Source organism: Neomonachus schauinslandi, chromosome 3 (assembly GCF_002201575.2).
Source record: "Neomonachus schauinslandi chromosome 3, ASM220157v2, whole genome shotgun sequence".
Taxonomy (NCBI): Eukaryota; Metazoa; Chordata; class Mammalia; order Carnivora; family Phocidae; genus Neomonachus; species Neomonachus schauinslandi.
Window position 1 is genome coordinate 62385655 of NC_058405.1, and position 14845 is coordinate 62400499.

Here is a 14845-nt window from a genome sequence, read left to right on the forward strand (position 1 = left end):
TTTTAAAATTACTAGTAAGCCCTTGCTAGGGTCCAATAAGCAAGAACTCCCAGAATCTGAGAGTGTGTATCTACATATATCTCACTGTTTCAGCGATCAGCTTGGACTAATGTTCTTACAGCCCCCTGTTTTGCAACAAAATCTGAAGTCTTCTCAACTTCAGACCATCTTATCTACCATCTATCTAAGGTGATGGAGATCTTAGGAAGGAAAGTAACACTTTCGTTTTGGGCAAGTTACTTAGCTTGTCTAAGCCTTAATTTCTCCATCTGTAAAGTGGGGGTAATAACACCAAACTCAAGGGGTTGTTGTGTAATGGTACAGTGTGTGTAAAGCTCTCGGTAGAGCTGCCACAGGGTGGGTTCTCCATAGAAGTTAGCTACTTTTCTTAGTGATGCATGCTTAAGGGTGACTAGATACCAGGTACAAGGCCAAGTGCTAGAGCGCAAAGACTACTAAGATGTAGTCGTGACTGAGAGATTGTTTGAAGTTTGTCAGGAGGGGGTTGGAGAATATGTGGACGAGTAAGATTAAAAAGAATCATGGGTCCCATTAAAATTATGAATAGGGGAGAATGAGTGGCCCACTGTACCTGGGAGAGGGGTGAGAATAATGAGGAAAGGCTTCTAGATCAGACACACTGGAGCTAAGACTTGAAATACGAGTATGTGTTTATGAGGCAGATGGATGAGAAAGACAGGGGGGTGCCCCTTTTGCCTCCTGTTTGATCAAGTACCTATCACAGCGGGGCTGGTGGCACAGACCTGGAGCATCGCCTACGTGTCCCTCATCAGGCACTTTATGACATACCCACGCTGCTCCCTCACTTTGGCTTGCTGAGGGCGGGGGAATATTATCCTGTGCAGACGTAATAGGGAGGAGGGCAGTCATCCAAAGCATTCAGCTTCTGTAGTTAGATGGCTTACAGGCCATGCAGAGGAGATGCTCTATCTGAGCTGAGCTTCTTCGAGGATCCCTTAAAATGGAAACGAACTCTGCAAGGTGGATAGACTCCTGCCCCATCCTGCCCTTGCTTGCAGCCATGTGGGGAGGTGAAACGGGGAGATAACCCTGGAAAAGTGGACTCTTTCTTACCTAGTAAGCTCTTTCTTACATAGTAAGAAGGATCCTTACCACTTGCTAAGTTGTAATTAGTTGTCTCCATTTCTCTGACCTGCCCTTTCTTTCCCTCAGGGAGTCCTACTCCTACTGATGCATGCCTACTCTAGAGAGCATGTGGGTCACCAGTCATGGTAAGGGCATTTTCTTTATTTTCTCCTTCCAGGGCTGGAAGGACCTAACTCAGTTTTTGCACATAGTATGTACTCAGTAAATGCTAGTTGAAAGAAACTTGATTTCTTACATGAATCGAGGCATTTCTCAGAATGTATTTGGACAGCAAGCGAGTCACATGAAGGCAAAGCCCACATCTGACCTGCTCACCCGAATATGCCTGAGCCAGCATCAGGCACGGTGCTTGCTTGGTGCACAATAAATGTCAACACAAAGCTTCAGAGTCATCTCTATTTCCCCCCACTTTTAATGAGTAACTAGGTCTTGTAGATTGTGCCTATAAATATTCTCCGATTTGTCACTTTCATTCCTACTGCTACTTTAATTCAAACCCTGGTTATTATTTGCCTAAAGTGTTACAAAAACATTTTATCCAGTCTCCTGGTCTCCCTGTTTCCAGTCACCTCACTGTTTCTACTCCCTAGCCTACTTTTAAAAAGTATGGCCTGATCATATCTCACCTCATCATCCATGTGTGTATACATACACACACGTAAATGTGTGCACCTGTGTGTGTGTGTGTGTTCCTCAGCCCAGAAATAAGACCCTTCATAATATATTCCACATCTAACTCTCAAGACATTATCTCCTTCTGCTGTTTGCTGTACTCAGAAGTACCACATGCCATTCCATGAATATTCCATGTCTTTTTATCTTCATGAACTTGCTTGTGTCATTCTCTGCATCTGGAATGTCCTATTACTCAGTTCCCAGTTTGAATGCTACCTTGCCTTACCCAGACACAGAGGGATTGAAATGTTTGAGCTGAAAGGGTCCGTGGAATATTCCACTGCTGCCTCCCTACTGTATACATGGGGAAACTGAACCCAAGAAGGAGACTAGGCTGATGTGAGCCCAACATTCAAGTCAGGACTAAAAAAGATCTGCTGGCTCTTAATTCACTACTTTTTCTATGCAGTCAGTGTCCTTCATAAACCTTCAATACCTTCTCTTATGACACCATTTATATTCCATTTTGCTTTACAGTTTCTTGTAACTGTCTCGATTTGTAGGTCTGAGGGCAGAGACCACGTCTTAATCATCTTCGTATATTCCACGGCACTTAGCACAGGGCTTGCACAAGGTAGATGCTTTCTACGTGTACTAAACATGAATAAATGGATGGGTGGGTAGGTAGATGGTTGAGTGGATGAAAGGATGGATGGGTAGATGAATGGGTGGATAGAAGGATGAATAGAGGGAAAGATGGATAGATGCGTGGATGGATAGATGGGTGGGTAGATGGATGGATGCATGCACAAATGAATAATCGAATAATTAATGATATGGTAGTTCTCCAGGAATGCTCAGATATCCTCATAGCCCCAGAGCAGACTTGGTCTGCAAACGCATGTATTATACAGCACTGCGGTAGGTGTGGCTTACTCATTTTCTGATGTGATGAGGAAGACATTAGGAGTGGGGGCTGGGTGAGGGACGTACCCTTCCAGGTATGTATCATCATAATAACAGCAGTTTTCATCTGCTTCAGATCCTGTGTTAAGTACTCTATGTACATTATCGTATTTAATCCTCACAGCAACTTTATGACACAAGTGTTCTTATTATCCCCAATTTACAGGCACTGAATGAGGTTGAATAACTTGTCAGGGAAATTGCCAAGCTAGGATTTGAGCCTGGCTTTTACTGACTTGGAAGCCCGGGCTCTTACCCATGACCCAGAGCCAGAAAATATCAGGGTGGCTGGTGGGTGCGAGGCTTGGGATATCAGAACTGCTATGTTTGAACCAAGTCAGGCCACTAATTTCCTGAGCAGGCAAATCACTTAATTTGGCTTCTCAGTTTACTCTATGGTTTAATGGAAGTAATAGAATCTTCTTAGCAGGAGTGCTGTGAAAATTAATGACTGCAAAGAAAGTGGTTTAAGATAAAGATTCTCAGATAAAAGTTGCTGGAAGGAGGGCATTTAGAGCGCTCTGAGGAAAAGAATGAGAAGGTGCAGCTGACTCCATTTCCAGGGGCTGGTTTGTGAGCGGGTCATGTATTTGTAAAGACGTCAGCTTCAAATCAATTTGCATGGACGAGGTATTCTGGGGAAGTAGAACCTGGTGCATACTTTCTAGATTCCATTTTTACACATTTATGAAACATTGCTTGTAGCATTATGGTTTTTAAAAGAGAACTACTGTTATGAATGGATAATGGTGGTAATCACACCCTGCTGGGGACCCAGGGGCAACAGTACACATGGCCTTGGCCTCTGAGCCAGCCTGGCATCTCCACTGGCAAACTCAGCATGCCACATTCTTTTCCCTGGTCGGCTTGTGCTCAGTCATGATCATGGGCAGAGGATGGACAAAGAGCAGCGCTTTATGTCACCATGTCCGCCCCTGTCCCCTCCTCTCCTCTCCAGACGGGAGTGTCCTGGCACGATTTTCATAGGTCAGATTCCTGCTCCTGGATGTTGTCACCCTCTGTCGGGTTGTCCATGACCACCACCCATGCCCTCTCAGATGAATGAGCAAACGTCCCTCAACCTCTTCTATCCCAGACGGGTACCACTGTCTAGTCCCATACCCTTTCTCATCCATCCGTCCAGTCACCAAATATTTATGGGACATTCACTCTGGGCCAGATGCTGTTCTAACACTGGGGACACAACAGACGTGATCTCTGCCCTGTGGAGAGATTCACCATCAAATAATCACACAGTGAAATAATTGAGCTATGAGAAGAGATGACAAGTGGGTAAGGAAGAGGAAGGGGAAAGTAGAAAAGTCTGTGACAAAAAAGCATGACCGTACGGGGTGGGATCAAGGAAGTCTGCCTGAGGAGGTGATTTGGAGCTGGAGTTGAAAGATGCCCAGGAATTAGCAGGGTGGATAGCACCCAGTTGCTAGGTGTATGGGTTCCTGAGATAAGCAGGAGCGGGAGGTAAATGGCACAGCCCCGATCTCAGCGTGCTTCCACTCTGGTCTGGAAGATGGACAAACATACCCGCAGTGACATGGAGAGTGGCAAGTGCTGTTGGTGGGCATGTGTGAGCTGGAGGGTGAGCGGGGTGCTCCTACCTGGAACATCCAGGGGCAGTCGATACTGTCCAGGGACTTGGAGCTGCTCTGGAGCATGAGTGGAATTAGCAGATGAATAACAAGGGAGGGAGATGAGGGCATTTTATGAAGATGGAACACCTGGGGCAAAGCTCAGATTGCTGAAGCATCCTTTGTGAGAAAGGACAGGTAACTTTTCAAATCTGGAGAGGAGGGACATGTTGGGGAGATGAGACTGGAGAAAGGATGAAGTCCCTAAAGGAAGGGCCGTATGACTCATACTAAGGAATTTGAACTTGATGGAGAAACGTTAATGTGGAGAAGTGGTGAGGGGTTGTAGTCAAGGGAGCAAAGGGACCAGTTTTGCACTAGAGAATCCTCCCCCTGGCAGGAGTGGACTGGGCGGGCGGCAGAGGAAGCTGGGCAGAGATCACCAAGAGCATGGATAGGATAGGAGGGGCATTTAGGAGTGACCTTCTGAGACAGGGTGAATGATTGGATGTGACTGGAAGGGGAAAGGAGGACAGTCAGGGAAAAATTCTTTACCATGTTCTCCAAGGCTCTTCGCAGTAACGAGTCCCTAAATCAGGAGTTCCTTGACCCACTGCACTTCTATCCCACCTTCTCTTAGAGCTCCCCTTGCACTGAATCACTGTGGGAACCCAGCAGGAGAGATTCCCGATGGATTGGTTTCAGTTTTCCAAGCATCTTTGACCACTATGTTGAGAGTGATCTTCCTAAAATTAAAAGCTGAGCATATTGATTCTTGCTTAAAATCATTCAGCGGTTTGGGGATAAAGCCCAAATTCCTGGTCTTACACCTCCAAGGCCTTTCTTGAATGAGTTGTTGTCAGAACCCACTCTGGGAGAACCACTCCAGGGTGACTCCTTTCTAGATTTTCTCCTAGGGAGATGTCTTCCCAAGTCCTTTGCCCATTTCATTTGGTTAGTTTTCTTTCCATTATTGAGTTGCAGGAGTTCTTTATACACTTTGGATATGAATCTCTTGTCAATACATGTGTTGAAAGTGGTCCATGTCTTGAGACCGGAGGAGTATGTGAAAATTCAGGGAAAAGATGATGGATGGGTTTTGGATGGGTTGAGTTTGAAATGCCTAAGGCGTATTCAGGAGCAGACCCGATAGAGACTATCTTGGCTACATTTCCAAATTTTCTTTTCTTTTTTTTTTTTTTTTTTAAGATTTTATTTATTTGCGAGAGCGAGAATGAGAGACAGAGAGCATGAGAGGGAGGAGGGTCAGAGGGAGAAGCAGACTCCCCGCCGAGCAGGGAGCCCGATGTGGGACTCGATCCCGGGACTCCAGGATCATGACCTGAGCCGAAGGCAGTCGCCTAACCAACTGAGCCACCCAGGCGCCCCCATTTCCAAATTTTCTTAAGAGGACAATATCCTGGCTATTGTTAAAACCTTTATGTCTGTGCAATGATTGTCAATACTGCTATCTTCCTTCTGAGTGGTGGCCAGATACTGAAACCTAGAAGCCTTTACTATCTAATCCCGTGAAGAACAGGTTGTGAGAAACAATATATAAGAAGATATTCCTGAGTAACTTGTAACAAATCTACTTCCTTAAGATATCCAGGTCTTCACTTGTATCAAGCCAGGCCATGCTAGCGTTGGGTTGCTCTGGACGCTTAGTCACCCCTGTTCCTGAATTATGCTTTGGTGTTATGTCTCGGCTGTACAGAACATTATGGGCCCCATCCAGGTGAAGCCCGTTGCTGGTTCTGAGGTAGGGATGGTGTCAAGGACTTTCTCCAAAATAGCCAAAATACTACATGGTCAGGACTTCTTTGAAAAGATCCTTTTAGGATCTAAAGAGAAGAGAGGATGCGTTTCTCTTGGATATGTGGTTTGCTTTTATCTAATGGATGTGGTGAATCCGACAACTGTCATATTGCTTCTTTGAACTGGCCGATGTGAATGTAGGGATAACTCAACTTGTAAAGCAATCCCTATGTGGATTATGTGGGCTATCTCTTACTTTATGGTTTTCCTACCTATATTTTCCCTTTGATATTTAAATCCTTCATCAAAATATGTCTTATGTCCTCCATGGAACACATGTAGGTGGCTGGGTATAATGGCTGGAGTGTAGCAGGGAGTTCTTACTTAGAAATATGGATTTGGAAGTCACGGGAGTATAAATAAGAGTTGATACTATGGCTGTAGGTGAAATCAACATGGGATGGTAAAAGAAGCAAAAGGCAGAAACTGGGGGGCAAAACATAAGAAGTAAAAGAAAGAAGGGGAGACTCAAAGTAGACTAGGGAGAAAAACCCATGAAAGTGTGGGTCAGGAGGAAGGTATCATGCCATTATCACTAAAGATGAGGAAGAGGAATTAAAAGAGAGGGGAGAGATCCATAGTGTCAGCTCCCAGGGTATTCGAGAAAGATAAAGACTTGGCTCCCAAAGTGGATGTGAGAGTATGAGATTTGTTGGTGGCCTTAGCAAGTGAAAGGGGTAAGTTGAGGAAAGAACCCAAGTAGAGAGGAAAAGGTTGAAAATACAGATGTGGAAAAGGAAAATTAGCAAGAAAGAAACTAAAAGAAGTGGAAAGATATGAGATGCAAAGCAGAGGTAGAAGGTTTGGCCCTGGATAGGAAGAGGGAGACTTTTTCTATGAAACATGAGGGCAGAAGGGAGGGCAGACATGACAGAGGCTGGGCAGCTGCTCCCCAAACCATCTTCCTTCCTTCCTCATATGCAGCTGGACCAGATTCTCACTCTCCTTTACCAGTAAGTCCAGGCGTATGACTGAATGCCAGCCATTGAACTGTGAGTGGAAATGGTGTGTGCTACTTATTAAAATTTTCATACACCACCCCCCCAGACTCTTTCCTCTGACTGAGGGAGGTGATGACCTCTAGGGAGACTTTGGAAACCACATGGAGGAGACAACAGCACCTCCCTGAGCCCCGGTGTCTGAAGGACTGTGATGAGCAGCACTCCCCATGCTCCTGACCCCTTTCTCCCCAACATGGAACCACCCTGGACTATTACTGTGGTCAGATAGAAAGTTCTCTTGTGGGAGTCACTACACCATTGCATGGTGTGGCATGTCACAAAGATTATATGCCTACGGTGTCCCAGAATAGGAAAGAATTTTTAAAAGGAGCTGAGGGAGGGCCTTTTCGAGGAATGGCAGAAACGGGAAGATTGTTCCAGGCGGGGTGAAGAGCAAATGCAGAGTCTGTTGTGGGGAGCCACTCTGTGTGTACTGGAATTGTCCGAAGTCCAGTGTGACTAGAGCACAGTGGGTGCGTGCAGGGGTGGGGGACGAGGGGAGCTCAGGGAGGTTGGCATGGCCCTCCCATCCTTGTCTCAAGGATTCAGCTAGAGCCTTCCAAATAGCCACTGTTTCATGTGACCTTCTGTCAGGCTTGCACTGGGGGAGGAGGTGGAGCCCAGGCATTCTGGCTGTGACAAGCCCCCTCTGCAGGTGGATGGTGCCTAGGGCCATGAGCACCCCTAGATAGGCAGCTCTGGGCAGTGTGGCCTCAAGCTCGGGCTTCTGCTCTTGCTCGAGCCATCTGGAATGTAGAGCAAAGGGCTACTGATGCCCTGAGTTAAAGGTCAGGTGACGGGGGCGCCTGGGTGGCTCAGTTGTTGAGCACCTGCCTTCAGCTCAGGTCATGGTCCCAGGGTCCTGGGATCGAGTCCTATATCGGGGTCTCTGCTCCGTGGGAGGCCTGCTTCTCCCTCTCCCACTCCCCCTTGCTTGTGTTCCCTCTCTCACTGTGTCTCTCTCTGTCAAATAAATAAAATCTTTAAAAAAAAAAAAAAAGGTCAGTTGACGGGTTTTATGTAGGTGTTTTGTCCATGGTCCACGTGGCATCTCCTAAATCTGAGGCGCCTCTCCTCCACGTGCTTTGCTGGACATCTGCCTCGGCTGAGTGGGCACTTCTGTCGTCTTTCCCCAGAGGCCCACCCCCCCACAAAAGCACACGTTGTCCGTCCCCTGCCACCTGACCTGCCAAGTCGGTGGCTCTCCCCCATGCAGTGCTGTAGGTCAGGACATTTTAGATACAACTCCACTAAGAGCTTAATGAGTGCCTTGGCAATTCTCATTGTCCATCTCTGAGCGCATCTGCTCACTGTTGCTGTGGTGATTCCTCTGTGTGGAACACGGGGCTTTGGTTGCTTTAATGATGCATTTTACACGAACGCAGCCCTAGCTGACAGCTCTAAATCCCCCTTGCTCTAATGGAAACGTAACCTGTAATGCAGCTACTAACTGGTAGGTTTTTAGTTTAACCTCCTGTGTTCTTCAGAAAGAAAAAGAATAAATTGTACCCTGTGGGAATATGAAGTTTAAGTCTGACTAAATTCAACTGATGCTAAATCATCCTTCTTGGGTGTGCTTCCCAGCACAGAGACTGCCACATAGTAGGGGCCCAGAACATGCTGAATTCTTCCTCCTCCTTGAAGACTGGAAAGGGGTCTAGGCCCCTGGGCTGGATCTTGGAGGATCATGGGGTTTGCTAGAACCCACAGAATTTGAGAAAGGAAGTGCTGCATTCTCTTGTGTTGGAAGACATTGCTCACTGCATGATTATCTCTTCATGCAGGTGTCAACCATGAGATCAGCTGGTGTCACCTTTATTCTTGCAGGGGAGAGAATCACAGCTTTCTTTCTGTAGAGGTTGGAAAGGAAACTTTGCCTGTTTCCGAGGTTGCCTGTGGCCCGCTGAGCTCTGCTTGCTGCCTGCAGGCCCACCCAATGGCCATTTCCCCCATCTTCCATGGGCTTCCGCATCCCCTGGGGCCTGAGTGAAACGGCAGATTCCAGGGAGCCACCCCCAGAGCTCTGATTTGGAATTTCGGTGGCAGGGTCCCAAGCTTTTCAAAATATGGGGCCCAAGCTTTGCAGTTGAAGGTGGCTCTCCCAGGTTCATGAGCTTGAGACTAAGAGCAGACAGCCTATGGTTGGAACCAAAAGTGTTGATGACAGACAGCGGTGTGCTGACAGACAGACATTGGCTTTGGGCACGGCACTCTGGGTGCCAAATGTGCTAAGCAATAGTCATTTCTTCAGCGGCTGCTAAGTGCCAATCCCCATGCTCCATGGTGCCAATACAGAAATGAGTAAGAAGGAGCTCTTGCCCCATGAACTTCCTAGGCCCGTGTGTATGGGCAAGTGCACATACACAGACCTACTACAAAATATGAAGACTGATGATGCCCTGATGTAGCATGGTCCCAGTTGGAGAGTCACGGAATAAAAATATTTATTGCCATTTATTGAGCACTTACTAGGGGCTGGGCTTTGTCTTATGTAAATTAAGTCAATTCATCCCAACAACCATACAAGGCAGGTAAGGAAAGAGGTCTAGGCTGTTAAAGTAGTTTGCACAAGGCTGCGCAGTTAATAAATAGCAGAGCCAGATGGTAGTGGCCAAAGTCCATGTTCTGAAGAGCTATATGATAAAGTCTGGAGAGAAGAGGCCTGTTATTTGCTGAGCACCTACTGTGTGTGGGCTCACTAAATTGAATATTCATGCCATTTCTGAGGGCAGCCAGAGCTCTATGAGGAGGAACACTGCAAGCACACATAGCAAGGCACGCTTGTCCAGATGCTACCTTACATCTCGTAGTCAGAGCCTGAATGGATGCAGGTTGCTGGGATGTTGGTTCCCTTAGCCTTGCTGGTGGCTGGGCACGGTCTTGTCACTTCCAGCGACGGCCCCCAGTCAGTTTACCCCAATGTGCTCACAACCGGGGGTGCAGACTGCCTTGGTTTTTATTTCCTTGCCCCCTAAAGCAATTGATGCTACGTAGATGGTAGTTCTTTCAGCCTGAGGTGATTGGGGATTACAATTTGCATTTCCATCCTCTGACCACTTCGGATGCCAGCTAGCTGCCTCCCCCCATGTCTTTGGATCAACTCAGGCAGTTTGGTAGGTGGGTGTTGGGAGAAAGCGCCCATATGCTAGAACAGGAGTGAGAGCCCTTTAGTCCCTCACGGTTCATTTGACGTCCCACTCACTCACTTTGCACACATTTTGTCTGTTGGGGTTTCGGTTGAAGACACCCTTCTTCACTTCCTCTCCTAAAAACGGTCACATCTTTTGTTCCAAGAAGCATGGCTGCTCCAGCGTTAGTCACGTGTCATGGGTGGTCCCTGGCACCTCGACTTGAAGGTGGGTTGCCATCTTCGGTGACGTCAGTGACAGGTCCTTAATCAACATGCAGTGTCTATGTGCTTCTTTAGAAGCTACTATTTGGGGCCAATTATATTTAAAAAACCACTTTCTTTTACTTGGTTCATCAAAAACAGGAAGCCAAAGGTATGAATACTCTTCCTGTGAATCAACAGAGAAACCTTCCTCATCCGCACTCATGAACCTACAGCCTGGGGCTGCTAGATTTGCTCCTGGGAGAACGGAAGGTTGCAAGCGGGACCTTGGGGTATAAAGCAGGCAGGAATGAGAGGTGGGACAGCTGTGCCCATTGACCTGACAAGCTAAGCCTGGAAGGCATTAAAGAGAGAGTCACACACCGTGAGCTGGAGTGGCAGGGGGTGGAAGCAGGGCAGGGACAGGCAGCTTTATTCCAGGGCTGTTATAAATAAGGTGACAGGCGAGTGCTGACTAGCAGCTGATGTACTTTAGTAGCAGTCAAACTGGAATGACAGTCCTGGGCCTTCTGGGAGCTAGTGAGGGGGGTGGAGGTGTGGTGGGTGTTAGAAGACAGGGCTCATGTCAACACCTTATGCTGGACCACACACACACACACACACACACACACACACACACACAACTGTCACTCAGGCTCCTCCATCCCCACTGATTCAGTCCAGCCCTGAGTCACAGGTCACTAATTTGTCATTAGCGATACAGATTTCAATATTAACCAGTGAGTCACAAGTATCAAGGACTAGGAACCAATATGGCTTCAAGTCATCCCATGATGTCACTGGGGTTGAAAGAGTCCTTTCTTGGCTGTTAAGGTGGTTGCTTGCCGGGGAGGAGCCATTTGGCACCCTCCTGTCCAGACAGGCTGGTTGGTGTGCCTTCGGTAGTGTCCGCCTGCTTGCTTCTTCCCAGGGAAGAGGTAGGCTGAGTGAGATCATGCGCAGAGAATGTTTGAAGATCTGGAAACAAAGGGCTCTCTATATGCAGGAGCTATTCTGCTGCTACCCCCTGTCCAAAATAAATAGCCTCTTCTGCAGCTGTGGATGGGTGCTGAGAAAGCCTCAGAGCATCTGTGCCCAGACTTGTCTAATCGCTCTCCCCTCCACCAGCTTCCACCTGGAACCTGTGCTCAGACCAGGCTCAGCTTCCGCATGAGCTTCTCTTTTGTCCCTGTTTATCTGCTGGACTTAATTTCTGCAGAACCAAGGCTTAGGTAGCAGTTCCCCTCAGCATCACCAGCTCTGATGCTCTGAGTCCGCTGTCTGGGGGACAGGGTTGGGCAGGAGGGCCAGTCCTCTGCTGCTGCCATTTGGGTCCATGGGCCCTGTGCATCTCTTCATTCTTTCGTCCAGATTGTCCTGAGTGCCTCTTACGTGCCACGCACTGTGGGAAGAGCTGAGGATACAGAGATGGAAGTATGCGATCTGTGGCCAGGAGTTGCTTCAAGGCCAGTTGGGGAAAATGGCAATAATCTAATCAGTCTGTGCAACAGAACAGGTGAGCAAATAGTAAATGTGATTAGGAGTGGGATGTCATACTCTAGGAGACACGTAGGTAGGTAGCTTGTTACATTTGTTGCCGGATCTCATGATTACACTGAATCTAAATCTCCCTTTCTATAACCTTGAGCCATTTATCCAGGTTCCTCCTTCTGGAGCCACATAGAACAAATTGTACTCATCCTCCGTAATGCTGGACCCCTGGATATGTAAGCTTCTCTTCCAAGGCTAATGGTCTCATGCCATTGGGTCTGGACTTGTCCCCTGTTTTAATTGCTCTCTTCTGGATATATTCTAGTTTCTTTCTCTCTTTTTTTTTTTTGAAGAATTTTATTTCTTTATTTGACAGAGAAAGAGTGAGAGAGCACAAGCAGGGGGAGGGGCAGAGGGAGCCTGACGCTGGGCTCAATTCCAGGACCCTGGGATCATGACCTGAGCTGAAGGCAGATGTTTAACTGACTGAACCACCCAGGCGCTCCTATATTCTAGTTTCTTAATGTCTTTATTGAAGTTGGAGAGTGAAAACCCAATAAAATATTCTGGGTTTAGCTGGGCAGAAAGACAAATGAGGAATAATGGATATAATAAAATGAAAAAGAGCCTGGCAGTGTGTGTGTGTTTGTGTGTTTGTGTGTGTGTGTGTGTTTAATGCATGGGTAGAGAAAAAGAATATATTTTTATTTTTTATTTTACAGAATGGAAGATCAGTTCAAAGGCTTCTCAGTATACCATAATTGATTTTGACTGTCTTAGATGATAACTTATAGTTCCATTCTCTGGTGTGTTTATGCTAAAGTCCAATTAAGAGAGTATGATGAAGATATTTGACCTACTTCTCTGGGCTGGTCCTATGGTGATCAGCCCTTCAAGTCCATCTTGTCCTTTATTTGACCTTCCACCCTCAGCCGTGGCCTCAGTACCCTGGATGACCCTCCATTTCTAAGTAACTTTCTAATCTAGTCATACACATGGCTTTCTCTCCATGTCAAAGGAAGCTGCAACCAAATCCTGCTCTCATGGGGACAACCCTGGAGAAGGCTGGCACAAACAGCTCTGGGGTGATCATTTGGCTTACGGTCTTTATGAATAGTGCACAACCTGAAGGGTGCAAGCCTGTGTGACCATGTGTTGCACCTGCACATGGATGCCCTGTGATGTCTGCCTCTAAAGCACAACCCGAGAATCCTGGTTCTCATCTGTCCTGGGAGAACCTGTCAGTGTGTCAGAATTTACCTGTCATGGGTATAGTAGATGAGTACCTGGCATCTAGTCCAACTATGTATCTCCCAGAATCCCTTGAAGTTAGGGTTATGGAAGCAAAGCAGAGTTTCCCAATTAGATGCACCCATGCAAGATATGAAAAGGGGAAATTTGACAAAAGGTCAGATTTCTGCAGCTTTGGCTACTGTTTCTGGCCACCCGGGTCTTAGAGATGCCCTGTTTTTCTATAGCAAAATTCTATCCTATAGTCACCCGCAGCCTGTGAGTAGAAAGGCAATTGTAGCAGCATGCTGATAGTTTCCAGACCCCACAGCTCTGTTCTGGAACTCAGCTGTTCCTGTGGCAGCCTGCCAACTCTCCACCTTCTGTTTGGGGTGGAGAGGGCAGCTCCCCTTGGGGGCCAGGTTGGCTGTGTAGTCCAGGGAGTCATTCCTGGAGGTCCAACCTGCACCCTGTCCCTCCAGCCCTTCCACCAATGTAAGCACAGAATTCCCTGTATTAACCCCCTTCTCTTTAAAATAGCTAGAGTACTTTCTGTTTCCTAAAACCGAGCCTTGACGGGTACATTTATCAAAGGCAGTGTCTGAACGGTAATTTCAACTCTTTTAGCTTCATGAAAAAGTGTCTTGTAAGGTTGCTCTCTTTAGAGCCTTAAACTAGAACTTGAGTTTTCTTCCTGTGTCTGTTGTGCCCATGACCTTGAACAATCACTCAGCTCTCAAGTCCTTTTCCTTATCTATCAAATTAGGCAAATAATACCTGCTTTGCATGTGTGAGCCTAAGTGGGGAGAATGAATGTGAAAATGGGGTTCCAGCAATGAAGTGACTGCTGGATTTTCTCCTCAGTCATTATAAGATACCCCCCTGAGAAGCCCAATCTCTCCCTCTCACAATCTAGTTTTCAATTAGAAAATGTCTCTTCATCAAAAAGTGAGAAATAGTATCAAATGTCCTGTCACACCTTATATTCAGATTCCCTATTGCTATTTTCAAACCAGATGCCCCGAGATCCTGGAGAAAGAGTTGACATGTATGCAATAATTTCTAAATGAATAAGTGGAAAGTTGGTGAAATCAGGGACCTCTCAATGTCAGACAGCTATCAAGATGGACAACAGTATTATCTAGCACGTGAACTCAGTGGTTTATGAAAAGAAGTCCTATGGAAAAAGAAAATGGTTTATAAAGTCAAATAATACCTTGTCAACAGCCTACCATTGGTCCCCTTTCTACTGTGTGGAAGATCTGCCTCGTGCAAGGCTTTCTGCTAGGCATCCGCCCTTATGCTAGATGTTAAAATAAGTACATTAAGGAAAATTTTACTGTATGTAAATTATATATCAGTTCACCCTACCAAATACAAAGAGAGAAGCAGAAATAAACAGCAGTTACTTACTTTCCATGCCTAGCAAAGCCTGTTTATGGTGTATAACAGAGCGTGCTGTAATTCATTCCCCTGTGCAGATGATTGCTCCTTGCCATACCTGTGCCTGCCCTCATCTGCTTTCCTTCTTGTGGGAATCCCACCCCCTCTCTGCCTACCTGAGCCTCAGCATCTTTAGGAACCTGCTCAAAGGCCACCTACTCTGAGAAGGCTTTCTTGATTTTCAAAGTCTAAATGCATCCCTCTCTATTGTCCTATTCACTCACATATGTTACCTC

General features: G+C 46.6%; 1 long non-coding RNA gene across 1 annotated transcript in view; it reads left to right on the forward strand.

Annotated features, from left to right (window-relative positions):
* The first annotated feature begins 11845 nt into the window (after nucleotides 1-11845).
* The window catches only part of LOC123324295, a 44154-nt gene continuing 41154 nt past the window's right edge, over nucleotides 11846-14845 (forward strand). The window contains exon 1 of the long non-coding RNA XR_006539740.1: nucleotides 11846-11961. This is a non-coding gene — a long non-coding RNA (uncharacterized LOC123324295). The remainder of the gene's footprint in view (nucleotides 11962-14845) is intronic.